Here is a 15970-nt window from a genome sequence, read left to right as displayed (position 1 = left end):
TTGATTTTGGTAGTTCCACCTTTTAAGAAAAAACACAAAATTGTTAGATATAGCTAGTATAAGAAAAGACATGAATGAAAGGAAAAATGTTGCACCAATTAATGATATGAAAAAAAAATAGTGGGATAAAATTAGTTCAGTTATGATGTTCCACCTTTTATGTATGGTGGGCCCGAATCTTCACATCGTGAGGTCATAAAACCTCCTATAAAATGTATCGTTTCCTACAAAAAATGTCATGGGATAATTAATAGTAAGAATCATTAAAATGAATCATGCAAAGAATAATTTTCATAGTGAATAACAAATACATAAAATGAGATACATTTCATCTTTTTAGTGATCTATTTCAGGGTTGGAGGATCAAATAATTATTGCAATATAAAAAATAATTATTTAAAGTACTGGGAATCTTAGGGCATTTCAAAGGCATTAATTCATTATCATCAATCAACAATGATGTTTGCATAGCTCCCGTGCTAGAAATATGGGTAGCTTCAAGAAATGACGGTGAATTATCACCAATACATGCACTATGATCTGCATTTGGCAGTGTACCAGACGGTGCATCTCCTACCACAAAAAAAATAATACACTATGTGATGCACCCAAGATTAAAGTACATATTATCAACTCATAATTAACACAAAACCAAGTATAGAAAAATAAGGATTTACTAGCTAGACGTCCCCTTGTTGCCGACATTGCAGTCAGCAATCTCATACGGCCGTCCGTCAACCTCGTAGGAGTCTCTTGCACTGGATGACTTGAACAATACATTATTAGCAAAGACATTTTGAAATAATAAAAGTAAGAGTTAAGAAGTTTTGAATGTTCGAAATAAAAAATTCCTTCTAACTTGTCAACTAAGAGATTATTTTACTAGTGGCAGTTGGAGCTCTACTACCACCGACTTCACCGCGTTGTCCTTGACCAAGTTGTGGATCAGTTGCCAAAAATTCTTGTATAACAAGAATTTAGTAGTTAAATTTTTTTACAACTCTTTAAAAAAATTGCATCAATAAAGTATTTTTGCACATATTGCATATTTTACTTCACAACATAAAAGATTATAAAATATAAATCTTTATTGAACTTTTGTTATAACTAAATATTCATTGGAGCTTACTTCATAATAATGACCTTGCACTCTCAAATCTAATAGCCTCGTCATCATCTCCTCGGATTCCATTTTGCCTCATCCAAAATTTTCATTGCTTGTAAATTAATTTTTTTAAATTGTTTCTTCAATATTTTTATGAAATTGGGAGTTTCAGCAATATCCTCATCAGACGGCGTAGCTAGTGGCTCAGTACTTACTGATGCTACTTTACCCTTATCCTGAACATCAAATTGTGAGAGGAATATCAGTAAAACTATCATAAAAACTAAAAAAATGTAAATAAAATAACGTAATAATATAACATTTTTCAACTATCTAATTTGTACAATTTCAAAAAGGTTTACCCTCACTGAAGAAGGGGTGGGTGTAGCATCCTGGTGAGCTCTATCATCTGTCAGATCCATATCGTCCTGTCACAAAGATTAAACGTAAAAAATTCAGCTAATTGAAAGTAATAGACAACAAAAAAAAACTTATTAACAAAATGGTAAATAGTACTTACACTGTAAATAAAATAACGTAATAATATAATATTTTTCAACTATCTAATTTGTACAATTTCAAAAAGGTTTACCCTCACTGAAGAAGGGGTGGGAGTAGCATCCTGGTGACCTCTATCATCTGTCGGATCCATATCATCCTATCACAAAGATTAAACATAAAAAACTTCAGCTAACTAAAAGCAATAGATAGCAAAAAAAAACTTATTAACAAAATGGTAAATAGTACTTACAACCCTCATGATAGTAACTTTGTTTGTATCTCTGTGATTTAAATGGTAGTTGATTAGCAATTCTTCCCCTGTACTTATTGATTTTATTGCACAAACAAAAACTTCATTCCCCTCACGCGCCTCAAATATGCAATTGGGTTGCTTACTAGTTGAAGAAGGTCACGTACTATTTATAAAACCTGCAATATTACCTATTGCTTTTGGTCTCCCATCAATGTACATAGCAAATCTTTTACTTTGATCATTTTCTTTCCATTGTATATAATTAGCTGATACCCCATACCTACGCATACTTTTTTTATATCGAACAATCTGCATCTAATCATTGTAATTGTAACATGGATCGACATACTTGAACAATTCGACAACTTTGTTGTAACATACCTTTATCCCATCCATGGAAAATAGGCCCAAACCATGTAATGAGGATGGAGCAATGCGATATATCCTCTCATTAACACAAAAATCTATGTTAGTTGGAGGTAGCTCATTGGGTACCCATTCTTTCTCAATGTGTGAGTACCGAAAGGGCACCTTGATGTCACCTTTGGTCTCATCAGAAGAGGAATTTTTCTCTTCCAATATTTTATATCTTCTTTATTGATTTCTTTAGATGACAACCACCTCATGTATTTTCCAAGATCATATATAACTTGTTTGACATTGTTGGTGAAGTGGCGTGGGAGAGATAGAGGTAGAACATACTGCAATATTTGTAAAATGATCTTGTCAATATTTTATAAAAGAATGCAATTGAAACTGCATTGAGTATATAAATATATAGTGAATACAAAATAACATGAATTACCTTAATAAATGTATGCCAATCATATGTTTTCAACCCTGGCCCAAATTCACTTTTATTTGATATGACATTGTTTATGTTCGCAGCAAATCCTATGGGAAATCGTATTTTTTTTATGACTTCTTTTATAGCATTGTTCTGCTGCTCTGACAATAACCAACTAAGGGAACTTTTCTCAATCTAGTCTCCATTTTTATTTGATCGAATGCCATTTTTCATTGCATGGTTGGATTCTTCAATGTCACTACAAGTTTTGACAATTTGATCTTTGTCACGACTTCCATCCAAGATTTTCCATAATGTCTCTGCTACATTCTTTCCAATATGCATAGGATCAAACAAATGTACAATTGGGAGTTTCTCGTAGTACGACAACCTAGTAAATTATGTAAGATAAATTTTTAGTCATTTTGGAAGTTGGTCATTGATGTCTTGATGACCTTCACAAGCATCAATCACATCATTAGTAAACAAAACACAATATCGAAATATAAATTTCAAACAAAAACCATCAAATGGAATGACATTACCTCAATGATTTATTTTATTGTATGCCAACTTCCATAGGCAAGGTGTCATTCTCTGTGGCTTTGATGTAGTCTCTTCTAGACCATTGAAAAGATGTTTTTCGATAATTTGGTACTTATGATTTCTGTGCAGAAAGTGTTTATTCTCATCAAATACCTACTTTCTTAAACTTTTTGCTGATGAGATTTCATCTTTGGACCACAAATTGCACATGAAAATTTACCCTTTGTCTAAAGACCTACAAGATCGTGTATAATTGGATTAAATGTGTTAACTTTGAAATACCAAAAAAGAGGTGTCAAGAAGAGAACATACCACAAAAATGTGTTAGCCCAGGGGCATCATGTATTGTCCATACAAGCATTGCATGAAATTGAAATTGTCTTTGTCCTATTGGTCTACAAATGTCATACATAGTAACCCCATTCCATAACACCACCAACTCGTCGATAAGGGGTTCAATATATATGTTGATATCTTTAAATTGGTACTTACCTAGTTGAATGAGAAAAAATGTTACATAATTATTTTGACCATTTGATGGATTAGTAATAATAAATTAATTTAGATGACCACTAAATCAAAAAATACCTGGAACAGTTAGTGTCAACATTATGTGCTCTCTCTTTATGGAAAACCAAGGAGGTATGTTATTGTTGATAACAAAAATAGGCCACACTGAGTAAGTAGATCTCATCTCTCCATAAGGATTGACACCGTCTACTGCCAATGAAAGCTTGAGATTACGAGGTTCTTCTTTAAAGTGTGGCCATTTTTTCTCTATTTCCTTAAATGTTGAACCATTTGCAGACATTCGCATAATGTCATCTTGACTTCTACTGCGTGCATGGTAATCCATAAATTGTGCCAAGCTATTACACTTGAATAATCGTTGCAGGCGTGGAATAATGGGAATATGTCGAAGAACCTTGCGAGGCACCTTTTTTTTTAATCAATCTGATTGATATCTACTGATATGACAAGTAGGGCATTGTGTTGCAAATTCATGCTATTTATGATATATAATATGATTGTTCGAACATGCATGTATTGTTTGATACTCCATTCCAATATCTTTCATAATGGCAGATAATTCTCAATATGAGTGAGGTAGAATGTTTGATGGTGGTAACAAACACTCACCTATCAACCTATGACCAAAAATATTATTTCTTAATTTAAAGAATATTAATTGCTACACGAACCCAATGTTAATTGTAAGGGAACTATGAGTAAAATAATGAAAGAAGATGGCATACCTTAACATACGTGTCATTGCTATGTTGGATAAACCATTCATAACCTTCAAGTTCACCAATAGCAATATAGCGGCAAGAAGAGTTGTTTTGGAGCCTTCATATAGGGACTGGTGTGCCTTCTCAAGTAAAGGTACATCAAGCTCTGCATCATCATCATCATCATCTTGATCATCATGATCATTTTGATCATCATGATCATTTTGATCATCATGATCTTCATCATCCTGGTCTTCTTCCATGGTATCATTACCTTCTACTTCAATATTCACACCTCCATGTTCCCTCATTTGGAATCCGCATTCTCCGAATTGTCATGGTCCATAACATGAAACTCAAGGATGTTGACCTATATGAAAATGATGACCTTTATTAACCATGACCATGATGTAATCATCAAATCATGTCTTATGTAATTTATAAACTATTAAAATACATACTAATGGGTGATACTCATTTCCCCCTTCAATGTGACCATGTTGCCTACAATGTTGCTCAGCTGTTGTGATTAGATATCTTCGAGTCTTTAAGCCCTTACACATTTTGCAAGGACAATAACATTTTCCATCACCTTTTCTTTTTAAGTTAGACCACAGTCTAGCAATTGTCTATCTATTTTTTTTTGCGTTGATATCGTCAAACATGGTCTTTCTTGAATGGAATGACTCGTTGGTGGATGATTTGTTTGCAACCTATAGATGGAGTAGTAAGAGGAAGACACATATAAAAAGGAGTTAGGTCTCTGAACCAAGTAGGAGTGAGGACATGCTAGAGTGGGGCCAGCCCAAGATATTTTGGAATCTTCAAGAACCTGGTAAGGGGTTTTTGAAAAGGTGAAAATAAACAAGTATTTTTATAGCTACAAAGGAGAAATCGAGAGCATTATAAATAATGAAGAAGAAACTTAAATCCATACAACTTCACCTCTATTTACAATTTGACCTTTCTGCAAGTGAAATATGACAATATACAAAATTTCCAATCACATTTTCACTTTAAAAAGAACACCAAATATACCTTTGCTACAATATCTTCTTCAAATTCTTCGCTATCAAATTCTTCGAAACTACAAGCTCCTGTGTAGAAAAAATATAAGATGTACTAAGTAGTTTTTGATGGGCAATATTTAAACAAATCAACTATCAAAAAAAAAAATTATGAAATTCAATCACTTTATTATATACTGAAGACTTGGCAAGATGTTCCCAAGTCTATCTATAGAATGCCTATCTACATGGTTGTTTGCAAATAGTCTAGTATGGTGCCACTTTTGAACAACAACAAATGTCACTAGGGCTGGTAATTTGGCTCAAGAGATGCACAAGCCTATTGACACCATAGAACTTTTAGTTCATATAACATTCAGTTGTCTTCTTTAACAAAATCCAAAGAGAATAGAAACAAACTAATGAGCCGTGTCTATCTCAATTGAATAGCAAGTACTATAGTGAGTATTAGGAAACTGACCTTGCAAATAGCATCCAGTTCATTAAGTATTAGAAAAGTGACCTTGCTAATTAGTTTAACATAGATTGGTGAACAGAAAATTCATAATAAAAATCTAATTTTTTTCCACACTTGTTCAAACCATATAATGAAATGACAAAAAATGAATTGTATACGAGTCACTCCAAATCCTTAGCTTTTAATATGCTTCATAGATGAGATTGCATTATATGTTTTGAACAAGATGTGGAAAAAAATCAAATGACATAGATATAAGCATTCTCACACCATGAGTGAAGCAACAATTGCATAAAGCTTTATTGCAAAACAATTGTCAATATTATTTACATTGTACATACTTGTTTATATAATGTTTCAATTTCTAAACTAAGAAACTATAGCTAGTGTTCTAACCATGCATAAAAATAAAATTACAGTGCAGATGTATGAAATTATATGCATAACTACTCCTATACTAGTTTATAACTATTATGGAAGCACAACACTGCAATCACAATACCAAATCCAACTCCATAACTTAATCCCAATCCCACTGCCCACCATTGACTCTCCGTTATATCTTTGTTGCTACCAACTGTAGTCTTATTCCATTCTGCTTAATGCTCTCTGCAATATAAACCACAACCCAGTGTCATATTTTCAACGGGAAACCCATGAAGGTTGGGGTTTCCTAAAAAGGAGGAAGCCTCAAATGTTGCGAATTGTTTTCCCTGTGGTATTAATCCTGACATGTTGTTTGAAAGATTCAATACTTTGAGGAAGGTTAGATTTGAAAATTTGAAAGGAATTTTTCCTAACAACTTATTTTTTTGAAAGATCTAGAGACTCTAAACGAGCCATGTTTGCCAAGGATTCGGGAATTGAACCACATAGCTAATTATTTGAGAAGTTGAGAGAAATTAAACCTTGGAGGACTCCCAATGCTGGAGGAATATTGCCTGAGAGGTTGTTATGTGAGAGATCCATGAACTTGTCTGCATAGATTATCTTCTCGTATGTTTGAACCCTTCCTTTTATCCAAATTGTTACTTCATCCTCGAACTTTGATTCATAAGGAGAGTCCATATTTAAATTAGTAAAATAAGAGAAGGTAAGTCATTCATAAATAATTTGAGATTGATTGACCATAGCATATAGCTTTGGATTGGGCTGGATGAAGCTGAGACAGTAGGCTTTGGATTACAGCTTATCAAATTGGTTATCAATTTATGTTCCAAGTTTATGACATTACAACATTGGCATCAAAGATTGCTATGAGAAAATTTCCTATTATTTGAATACAATGTCAATAACACAACCTTTAAGAGGCGCAATCTTTTTCTATAATTAAAGACTTTATTGGAAAATAGCAATCATTACAAAAAATCCTCATATGAGATTTACAATACTACTTTGATGATAAGCCTGAGGCTTTTGTGACCTAGACCAACACACAAGCTGATGGAATAAGATGGTCACATAATAAGGAGAAGAAAGAGGATCAAAAGTTCAGAGTTACTAACTCAAAAAACTTAAAAATGATCCCCTTGAGGTCTTGTATGAGGGACTCTCATGCACAATAAAAACTACACATGCACCCATATAGGTCAAACTTCAAAAGATGAAAATAAAAAGCCTACATGCAGTTTAGCAGGCACTCCATGTGGGAACTATTAGTTAAATGGCACAATTCCCATCAAAACATGAAAAATTACCTACTAATTATTAAGAAGCAACACTTTGAAAACAAAACTCAAGGGGCATATGGGAAAGTGATGAGAGGATTGCATTACTAAGGGAAGTTGACTCTTTTTTCTCATCCATATTGGATCTAGCAAATGAGATCCAACTTTAGGATATGTCCTAAGGATTTCTACTTCTCATCCACTAAAGAAAAGTATGTCTAATAGTAACAGTGTATGTCATTTGGTAAGCCAATAGAATTGCTAGAAGTCTTCACAATCTACTCCTTCCATGTTACAAGGCTTTTGAATGATCTCTTTCAATGCCTTATCAATGGCTTCTCTTGCCGATTTGCCCTTGGATAGTTAAAAGCCTGATGGTGAGTGGAAGTTACAAAACTCTACTATTACTACTCTAATAACAAGGTTAAGAAATGACACCCACAACCATATTTTGTCTGTTTCATAATCCTAAATATCATTAAAATTGGTTCATACAAACTTCCATTGTATTCACCTATTTTCAATGGTCCAATTTTGAAAAAGTTGCTCTTGGTTCGATTGAGAAGTTCAAGAGGTAATAAAGTGTTTTAAGCACTTTCTAACTCTCCAAAACACATCACAACCTGTCAGGCACTATTTGACACCCTACTATACTGATGCCCACCAAGATCTTGCTTGCAGTACTTTATGTTGCATCATGTCTATATATATTCCATCTGCACATATTGAAATATAAAAACAAAAACAATGAAAATGAAATTAATTGGATGACACATAGCACAAAAAGGCCTGATTTGGGGAAGACTCTCTAACAGTAGACAACTGAATACAGTAGGGCTTTATTAGCTCCTGCCTAGCCAAGGAAGAATGCCTTATAAAAAATCTATACAAAAGCATGAGTAGAGAGTTAAAGAAAATTTTCTAGGAAAACAAAACAACATCCTTTCAATTTAAGATGATATATAAAGGCATTCTTCCAGAGAGGGGCCAACTCGATTCATTTTGAGTTTGTTAGGTTTAATCCATAAGCATTACTACACCAAACTGGATCTCAAATAACCTTTATATCAGACCTAGATCCAAGGACTATGAGTACCAAACTAATAACTTAGCTTTTTGTACAATCAAACCAACATATTAAAGACACAAAGCCATTTGTACAAGGGTGATATTTCCTCAAGTTTTCTTTGTTGCCAAATTCCTTTAGATAAAGATAGCTACTGTAAAGAAGTAGATAGATTCACCCAAGAATCTCTCCTGTAAATGGAATTCCTTCTCAATTTTGGGAGGATAATTTCAAAAATATTGTAATGTAAAATTATAAAATTAGTTCATCCAGACACAAAACCAACAAATGTATGCCAAATCTTATGAGAGAGAACAAAAAAAAATGATCAGGAAATTGAAGTGGGTTATAGGATTAGACATTTCACATAAATTTCCATGTAATTATTGGTCTAAAAGGTTGAGCCCTATCTTCCTTATCAGAGTAGTTTTGGTTTGGATAATATTTTATAGAGTAGTTTTGGTTTGGATAATAGTTTATAAAGCAAAAAAGCTATGTTGTGGACTGAATCCTTTGGTAGATACATATTCGAATTGGAGAAGATTATAGTGTCAGGTTTTATTATAAATGTTTTTTTTTGTGATTTCACTTCCATATCCTTGAATCTTGATCTTAATGTTTTGTTTTAATTTGTATTTTCATTATGTAGGTATAATGGGAGAGAATTGGGGTATGTATAATTTCTTTTGTTCCTCGTAAAATTGAGCTTCAAATGAGGTTATCCATTTGCATTGGATTTTTCGTAAGGTTTACAATTTTGGCAGGTTTGAATTGCATTTTGAATGGGTGTCATGGGTGGTGGCGGCATTGCTCTATTCCAGCATTGCTTCAAAAATCCAGAGGTGAGTCATTTTATCCAATTAGGTTGGATTTTCTGAAATTTTTTAACATTCTAGTTGATTGGAAAATTATTTTATTCTTTTAGTTGTCATCTTTTCTTACTTTTCAACCTTATCCTTATTAGACATGGTTTGTTACTCTTGTTAATTGAGACTTTCACTCCTTTATTAATATTGAATCTCTAGGTAATCATTTTGTGTGTCATTACATTTTGCAATACCCTTATCCCCGAGATGTTTTGGATATCCAGGCATTATATCAATCCTGGCCATGCATCCACATGAAATTTCATTTTAAGCCACTAAAATCTATATATTCAATGATATACTCCTCTCTAATTAGTTTCTGAGAAAATAGATGCTAACAATATAATTACACCATCAAATTTATCCTTCTATGAAATACACAAATTTTGAAATCTTTGAATTTAGGAAAATTTGACATATCTATCTATGAAGTCTTCAAAGATAACTGAAAATATCATGACTTTATCTTTGATGCCTTCAAAGATCACACAAAGTGAATTTTTTTTGAAACCCTTGAAGATTACTGAAAATATTGTAAATTAATCTATGAATCCTTCGAAGATCAGTCAAAAATAATTGTAAATTTTGATCTATGAAGCCTCCAAACATGACCAGGATCTCAACACTGAAGAAAAATGTGGCTGCATCACAGATCATCTATTGTAAAAAAAAAAACATGTTAACAAGGTTATAGTAGTATATTAGTTCATATTAAGGGTTCCAATATCTATCTTCATAAGTCACACAATATGATCATATCCCCCTTATTTAATTAATTTTCTATATCCATTAGGAACGATTTTTTTAAATTTTTATGTGCATTGATGAATTTTTGTGTGCATTGACTCTTTTCTAACAAAATGAATATGTTGAGAAATCTTTTCTAATAGTGCCTTATCAACCATGAACATGGTTGTGAGGTAATATGTTTGGTTTCCAACCTCAACAAAAATTGGTTCCGTAGAATAAGAGCATAGCATAATTTCATAAGCTATGTCAGCTTCTGCCCCTGCATGCTCCAAAAGGCTTGAAAATTATATTTGGAAAATAAATGTTGATGACAATCCTCATTAATTATAATTCACCTTTTCCTATTCTATTTAGAATAATATTTACTCTATTAGATCTAATCTCTTAGTATATCAAATAAGATTTGGGGACATTACATTGTGACAAAGGAGTGAATCTAAGTAAGCAAAAGACTAAAACTACACTAGCAACCAAAGTAGGTCATTGAGTTACAAGCTCAATCACAATCACAATCACAAGAAATAGCTCATGGATAGATGAATGAAAGGGGGTATATTTTTTGGATGATAATAGCTCAAAGAGACCACAAATCAGACTTTATAGTCCATCAAGCTTCAGTTCCCTTCTAACATCTCAATGTATCATACCTTGAATATATAGGATTAGCAGCACATAGATCAACAAAATGGAGCAATTCCAATTGAGAGATGAATAATTTTTAGTTCATTTCCATCATCTTGGTGTATTAGTGCTATTACAATTAATGTTGGATGATGAGGTTGGTGTGTTGGATAATGCTTGGATGGCTAAGGAAGGCTAATGGCAACTGCTTGTCTGCTGCTTTTAGCTATTTTTCTAAAGCTGTGAATGGTAGATAGGTGGGAGAAATTACTCTGCCAACAGTTTAGGATGTAGTAAATTTGTTAAAATTATTTTGATTTTTATTTAGAAGCTTAAAATGTGTCTAGTTTTAATTAGATAAATTGGGAGGGAGCTGAATTTTTATATTAAGTCAAAATATGAATTAAAAATGAGCTCACAAGTAGTGAATTCAAGAAATTGAAAATTCAGTAATTAAACCTACCCTAAGATCACCACACTCTAATATTTTAAAAAAATCAAAAAGTATAAACAAAAATCAAATCAAGAGTAAAACTAAAGGGAAGGGACTTTAACCTTTTGTAATATTGCTTCATCTTCTTCAAAATGTTCAAGAAAGAACATAGCAGAGAGACCAACATAGCAGAATCTGGATGAGCTCAATATTTTATCCATCATATATTTGTGAAACTGCTATCAAGATTTGACTATGTATTTTTTGAGTCAAACTCATTGACCTATATTACTAATAAGAATAGTTTGAGTGACAAAATCAAAATAGGAAAGTCAACAGAAATCCTTATCTTTGCTCATTTTGCCTCAGCTATTCATATTCCCCTATCCACACTACTTGAGGACATCTCTTTCAACATTTTTTTGGTTAGTGTGGAGAGCTAATATATTATTATTAAATATCTGATCAAGAGTTCAAGAGGGAAAGAACCAATAAGAAAACCTTCTATCTTTGCTAAAATACATCTTGAAAGATAATTTCTCTAACAAAAACTCTTTCTAACATTTTTATATAGAAATAGAATAATCTTAAAAATCTTTAATTTAGCTTCTTTTTAGCATCCTCATTAATCTCGTTATAAACAAAACCTATGCTAAAAGTGATGGAATCGGCTGTAAGCAAATGCTTGAACTCGTGGTTCAGAATCTCCAAATCAACTAACTGCTTCAGAACCACTCTTTCAACATTATCTATGGGTCTTCATGGTTATTTTTCACAAGAAAAATGGCATATAGAATCCCCTCATTTTCTTCTTCAGAGGGCACCAATAGTATAGTCTCTTAACCTATTCCTCAATACAAATTATTTAGGATGTTGTGCCAAATTAGCTACAATTATTTTTAACTATTTTATATGGTGTATAAGATCAATTTAACTAATTCAACATAAGTCAGATATATAGACTACATTGAAAATACCAAAAGATTCCTTTAAAATTATTTATATGCATATTGTGGGACACCACGTTTGTTTGACATAAATAGACAAGGAAACATATTCATTACTCTGCAGGGCCTACTCAAAGTCAGTGATGAGGAAGTCTCACTTATAACTTTTGAAATCGAAGGAGAAAAAATTAGGTTGGTTATTGGCTTTCATTTATACTAATTGAAAGCTCAATATTTAATATCTTAATATCTCACTGTTGAGATAAATCCTTACAAGGAGCAAGCGCTATGTTTGATGATTTGGTGTTTTCAGACTTGTTAATGTAGTTGTGGAAGGTAGTGATGGAAGTTTATATTTCTCAGATGCCAGTAAAAAGTTTCCAAATAGCTATTCCATTTTGGACTTTCTAGAAGGAGAACCATTTGGCTACCTTCTCAAATATGACCCACAAACCAAAATGACAAGTGTGCTACTTGATGGCCTTGCCTTTGCAAATGGAGTAGCCCTACCTCCATCTAAAGACTATGTGGCTATCTGCAAGACTTGGAAAGTAATTTTTATATAATAATTATAATGGCATATTGTAATAATTTATTTTATAATGGGTGTATGTACATACATTAATCTAGTTTTTCTTGATAGCTTTTAGTTTTGACTGTATGATTTATTTTTCATATCTATGATCTGTCATCAAAGATTGCAGAGAAAAACTTTGTTCAAAATGACCTAATGGGTGCCATGGCTAAGATTGAGAAAAAACTGGTAGAAAAATGTGATAAGTACCTTGATTCCTTGCCTCTTCCTCAATTTCCACCTCTTCTCATAAATTTCTTGTGCAGCTCCCCTGTGCGCGCTCCGTAGAATCTTTGAAACCAGGGGAGACAAGAAAGATAGGAGCAAAGGCTTAGTGAACAGAGGCACAAATACAATTTTAAGACCAAATAAAAATACACTTATATCTCCTTGTCTCGAGCTTCCATGCCCTTATAAACCTTCCCAATAGTCCTAAACCCAATCAACTACCTATAACCACTCAAGAATTTCCTACAAACCTGATTATTGACTTGTTTGTGTTAGACTATAATTACATACTTATTTTCCAAGTACAACTTGTTGTCAACTTTGGCAACATAACATTGTTTGCCCATTTCTTGATCTTAACAAAATCAAAAGGTCCTAATAAGAGCTTTTCCACCTTTACTAGTCCTATAAACCCTTATCATTAGCCCTCTAGTCCTTATTTTTCCTATACGAAAACTTTTACAATATTAGCATTTTGCTTGCATTTTATTATATTTAGTAGCTCTATTGGCCAATTTACATCGATTTAGGACCTTATAGATCATATTCCTTCTTTTTCTTCAATCCAATGCCCCTAGTTCCTCAAGATATCATTGTCATGTCATGGTGCTCTTGCACCAATAACCATCAGAAAAAGAGTTCAAGGTGCAGAGAGGTCCAACCACCAAGGGCTAGGAATATAGAGGCATTATGTTAGACAACCATGTTTACTTAAATGGTCCTTATTTTGTAAGTTGACATCCTTTATTGTTCTAGTTTTTCATTGGATTCATCCTCTTGTATTTGTAATTTTAATGTAATAAAAAGGTTCTAGTTAATTTTTTCTATTGGGTGGTGGAGATTACCATCCATGCAAATGATGGGCCATGATGACTGAACCTTTGAACATAGATCTGCAAAAGCAATTAGTTAAAGCATTATATAGAACACAATTTATTATCCTTTTTGGGATAGCTTAAGGGTTTCTTGAAAAATTATTTATTAACCTACTAGATTTGAATAGATACTATAATTAAAGGAAAAATGAAAGTATATTAGTCATTTTTAAAATAAGAGTTTTGAAAAAGTGAGAATTCAACAGAGCTAACTGAGATATAACTCCCAATTCAAAAAACTTCTACATAAAGACTAGAAATTTTATATTTAATAAATCTTATATGTTTGAGGTCAACTTATACTATTAGGCATAAGTATCTATATATTGGAAGACAAGCTATGTCATGTTACTAACAACTCCTTTTGTACTAGACCTAATGGTATCTTAGATTTATGGAAGTCCAGTCATAGTAGACAAAAGAATATTTCTCATATCTTGGCCTTACATTCTTTTTATAAAAAACTAGAGTGCAATTTTTAGGTAGTTTATGGGATTGTTGAATAGATACACATTGGCAAGTGAAAATAGTGGTCTATAGGTTTTTGTACATACTTGGTTTTAATCTCATTTGGCTCTATTCTAGTTGTTTTTCCACTTCAAGTGATCATTTCATTCTAGTTGTCCTTCCACTATAATGACCTCTTGGTATCTAGCTTGATTCTATTTTCATCTATGAATGAATCCATACCAATTGTATATTCTAAGATCTTATTCCCTATTAGTAGCTATTTGAATACCTTTATCCGATACCTAAAAAGGTTATTATCTACTTGAGTAATAAATAAGATTCAAATTTTGATGCTATGAATTCATGTTTAATATTCCTTTAATATTCAATGAAAAGGAAAAAGTTGCAACTCTTCATTATTATTAGTAGATTGCACCTCATTGACTAAAGGTTAACAATCAAACCTTTCCTTCTAGATAATCATTGCATTATTTTATCTTTAAGCTATGACAAGAGAATGATAGTTTGTAAGAAGTGATTACTAGAATTATTCCAGCTTCTCATGCTACCCATTTTATCATGAATCTTCCATAATATTAATTAAAAGAAAATGTAATAAAATAATAAATGATGTTATTAGTAGTTGATAGATTGATTACACATGCTAATATCTTGTGCCTTATGTAGTCATTAACATAGTCAGTCCTTATTGATTCCTTTCTTAGTCACATTTCACTTCTAATGTTAGTTGAGCATCATTAAGAGATCTAGTCCTTTATAGTTTGATGTGATCTTTAGCTATAGTTAAAGGGATATTTGTTGATCTCTAAGACTATGTTTCTAATTAGTGACCAAACACTTAGTCATTTACAAAACATTTACTAGGTAATATTATAAGGTCATTAATGTGATCGAGTTATCTAGTAAAGGCCAAGAAAGTAACACTTAGACTGAGCAAAAAAATGATTGTCAAGAATTCAATAGAAACTGAGTATATATGTGAGACAAGGAATATAGTATGAGCTGAGTAATATAATGATGACCAATCATATTGAGAAGTTATCAAGTGTTGAGAGAACAGACTTATAGAAGTTGAGTAACAAACTACATGATTGAGCATCGGGACATTCAAGTCCCAAGAAATGCAATTTTGATATGTGAGTTTGTAATGACACAAACACATATGTGAATCATTTTGGCCCTACATTTTTGAGATCTAATACTTGTAGATCTAGGTCATATTTTGATCATGCATCATTAGCAGAAGGTAATAATCCCTAGGAAAATAATTCAACAAATTGGAAAAAGGGATATAAATGACAAATTATGATGAAGTTTAAACCATTGATCAAGATCTAGAAGCTTCACATGATTTCTATTTAAGGAGGGTTCTAACCCTAGAATCAGAATCGATGAAATGAGAAAAGGATACATGCATGTAAAAGAGTTAAAGAGATAGATCCAACAGAGAGAGAAATCAAATTAGGGAAGGACTAAATAGATTTATTATACTAGGAGAATCAGATCAAAGATAGATGAAAGAGAAGACCCAAGATCAACTTGTAGAGCATATTGAGGGTCAAG

Source organism: Cupressus sempervirens, chromosome 9 (assembly GCF_028749045.1).
Source record: "Cupressus sempervirens isolate cs-2001-9-10 chromosome 9, ASM2874904v1, whole genome shotgun sequence".
In the NCBI taxonomy this organism is placed as follows: domain Eukaryota; kingdom Viridiplantae; phylum Streptophyta; class Pinopsida; order Cupressales; family Cupressaceae; genus Cupressus; species Cupressus sempervirens.
Note: the sequence above shows the minus strand (reverse complement) of the source record.